This window comes from Furipterus horrens, unplaced genomic scaffold (genome assembly GCF_987537825.1).
Source record: "Furipterus horrens unplaced genomic scaffold, mFurHor1.1.pri manual_scaffold_1, whole genome shotgun sequence".
Taxonomy (NCBI): Eukaryota; Metazoa; Chordata; class Mammalia; order Chiroptera; family Furipteridae; genus Furipterus; species Furipterus horrens.
The window spans coordinates 9467637-9471682 of NW_028327171.1; positions in this window are offsets into that span (position 1 = coordinate 9467637).

Here is a 4046-nt window from a genome sequence, read left to right on the forward strand (position 1 = left end):
GCATGAGTGAGGGAGCAGCTCTTCCAGGCTGGGCCAGGCCAGGCAGGCAGCATTAGGACTGACAGCAATGGGACAGCAATGCCAGGAGGGCACAAAGGAGTCATGAATGCATTTGGAGTGTCCCAGCTTGGAGGCTGATCCTGGACAGGGAAAGACACAAGAGAAAGGGGTGACCAGAGAGAAGGATTGGGAGGGAGCACCCACAGGGGGCACAGGCTCGGTCACCCAGAGCAGGGCCCTGCCCACTTGAGATCCCAGCACTGCTGAGCCCTGTCCCCACCCCCAGGGATAACCAGGGCTGCATGAAGGTTGCAGAAGCCGGTGGGGGGTGTGGCAGTGGGGTGCATGTTGGGGAGCTGACCAGGGCGAACCCAGATGTCACGGGTACCCTGTCCATCAGTCCACACCCTACCCCCCAAGGCAGCCTCACTGTGAAATCCTCTGCCAATGTGCACACACGTGGGCCTGGCCCTCCCCTTAGCCTGTGCAGCCCTGGCACAATTGGGTCGCACCTGGTGGGTCCTGGGGAACCGGACACCTCAGCTTCATCAGAATCCCTCTATGGCAAGTCCGTGGAGGCTGTCCCCTGCGAGTTCAGTGCTCCCATTGGTGGCCCAGTGTCACTTCCTCACATCTAGGCTCCTCTTTAGGAGATGGCCTTTGAAGTGTGGGGGCCCGGTTGACAGATTAGAAGCTCAGCTGTCACTGTTTTGAAATTATTAACAATTTATGAACAAGGGGTCTGAGTTGTGTTTTGTGCTGGGCCCCTGGCCTGCAGTACTTGGTCCCGTTTGGGGACCAAGAGGAACTGGTTGATGTGGGGTCGTTACTAAGAATCAGGTGAGGAACTGGTACACATGGATGTGCCCAGTGGGCTCAGAAAAAGACAATTAGACTCAAGGGAGTGAGGCGGGCCGGGCTCTCGGCTCCTCACCTGAACCGGATTGGAGACTCACTCCCCCGCCGCTCCTGTAACTGGAGCTCTTGTCATCTGACTGTTGACTTGGTGTTCCAAGGAAAGTTTTGAGAGGCTGCACCTCCATTAATTCTCCCAGGACTCTGAGAATTCCTGCTCCACAAGGTCAGTGGCAGCCCCTGAGGGCAGGCTGCTCTGTTCCACCTGCAGCAGCCCACCTGCAGCCTGGCTCCCAGATGGCGGATAACTGACTGGTCCCCACGGTGCATTTTGTGTGCCAGGCTGCAGTCCCCACAACCCCCAATAGATAACTTCACTGGGGAACCCCTTCCCTAAGAGGTGACAGCTGCTGCTCCCCAGTCTCTGGTAGGTTCCTGCCTTCTGGCCACGGCCTCCTCTCCATCCCGTCAGGGCACAGTCCCCTTTGTGACCAACTTTCAACTTCTGTGGAGTTACTCATTCACTGTCCACCTCCCATCCAAACCCTGTCACCAGGGGCAGGTATGAGCGTTTGGATAGTGCAGAGCCCAGATCAGCCAGAGCCAGGCACAGGGGCCGCTGGCAAATACTTCCAGAATAAGTTAATAACCTTGAAAATGCAGTAGATGTCCAGTATTCAAGAACACTTTGAGAAATAATGTCATAGCCAAGACTGGGGTATTAGCTAGGCAATAACAAGCATGCCCTGGCCAGGTGGCTCAGCTGGTTGGAGTGTTGTCCTGTACAGCAAAAGGTCGTGGGTTCAGTTCCTGGTTGGGTCACGTACGGGAGGCAACCAATCAACGTTTCTCTCACATTGATGTTCCCCTCTCTCTTTCCCCCTTCCCCTCTCTCTCAAAATCAATAAACATATCCTTGGGTGAGAGTTAAAAAAAAAAGAATGGCAAGTACAAGCCTGGTGGATAAACATAGGTAAGTAATACATTATAGTTTTTATTTAAATATATAATATCAATGTATACATGCTTAGAGTGTGTGTATAATACATACATACATATAGAGAGATGTATGTGCTGTAGTCTATTTACCTTTGTATGTATAAAGTGTGTGTATATATATATACACACATATACATAGAGAGAAACAGAGAGATGTGTCTACTTATTTATAGAGAAAAAGTGTGTTTGTGTATATATATATTTAAAGAGTATATACAGGGTTGGGCAAAAGTACATTTACAGTTGTGAGTTTACAAAACAGTTTATTCTTGTATTATTATTAATTATTTTTTTTCATATGAACAACTGTAAACCTACATTTGTCCCATCCTGTATATAGAGAGAAGGGAGAATATATATAAAAAGAGAATATGAAGTCTGTCTGGAAAAAGTCCATCCATTAATATGATGAGAATGGTTTGCACAACATCCATGTAACCTGGACTGTAATGACGTAACAAGGAGAGTGAACTGGAATTGCACGTGTGAACTATGACAACTTCACTGTACTAGTCACTGGGAGTGGTAGATGCCACTAAATGAGCATGTGTACTGTGTGGCCATCACATTCAAAATGATTGAGTAGAGCAAGGAATCTGTATCAGCTTTTGCATTTAGCTTGAATATTTCTCCTTGGAAACTATTTGGATGATTCAGAAGACCACAGCTGTGGGCAACTGGTGATTGGCAGCTTCATCACAACAATGTGCCCGCTCTTGCGTCATGTCTTGTGCATCAAATGACCCAGGTGACTCAGCCCCTCTACAGCCCAGATTTGGCACCCTGTGACTTCTGGCTTTTCCCAAAACTAAAGTCACCTTTGAAAGGAAAGAGATTTCAGATGAGATTCAGGAAAATATGACGGGGCAGCTGATGGTGATTGGGAGACCTGTGTGAGTTCCCAAGGTGCCTAATTTGAAGGGGACTGAGGCATCATTGTCCTTTGTACAATGTTTCTTGTATCTTGTATCTTCTCTAATAAATGTCTCTATTTTTCACACTACATGGCTGGATACCTTCTAGACAGACCTCGTATATGCACATATATGTATGTGTGTATATATACATGTGTGTACATGAGTGCATATACATGTGAATGTGTGTATATTTATATATATCAAGAAAGAAATACTGGAAGAAAGCACAACAGTGCAGACAGTTGTGTTTAGCAGGGGGTTATAGAGGATTTTCCCTTGGTAAATTGTCTGCCATTCTAATTTCTGAATAACTGTACAAACATGACTTCAGAAAGGCAAACCCACTCCATGCTGACAGTCAGCTGCCAGCCTGTGCACAGGCTGTGAGCTTCCTAGGCCAGGCGGGGTGCTCATTCCATCCCAAGCCCAGGTCTGCCAGTCTCAACAATCCTGTGCACAGGTAAACGAGTGAGTAAGCGAGAGGGTGAGCCCTGCTTTGTTCTCTCATGTTTTCAAGCGCATCACGGGGGAAGCCAGCTGCCATGCTGTGAGGATGCTCAAGCAGCCCTGCTGCCCTGAGGCCACACAGGGAGGGGCTGAGGCCTCCTGCCAACAGCCACAAGGGGGCACCATTCCAGAAGCACTCCCTCCAGCGTTCAGATGATGGAGCCCAGCCAGGGTCTTGATTGCAGCCTCACGAGAGATCCTGAACCACAGCAACCTAGTGGAGCCACTCCCAAACCCCCAGACCTCAGAAACCACAAGATAATAACTGTTGCTACTTCAGGCCAAGTTTTGGATACTTTCTTACATAGTAGCAAGTATTCAGTGCTGTCAGGTCTCAGGGAAATCTGGGAGCCTCCATGCAGCAGTGGCTGTGGTGGCTTTTTCTTGCCCAGTGACATTGCATTTGCCACTTAGCTTTTCACAGTGAAACAATGTATTTTTAATATATATATACATGGGCACACATACACATGCAATAAAACTAGAAGAAAAGCAAGAAAATGATGCTCAAACATGTCAGCACACTGGTGACCCCAGAGGTGACACACGGTTTTGTATTCATGCTTGCTAACGGGGACACTGTGCTTGTCCCTCCTTTGTCCTTACATTTCACAGTTAAAAGAGAGTGGTCCGTGTGCATGCTCACCATTTCCTGGGGCCCCTCCCCTCCCCTTGCCAATCCCAGACATCCACATTTCCAAATGCTTCACAAAATGAAATAGTTTTTTCCAGAAAAATATAAAAATGTTTTTCTCTTGGCCTCTTTAT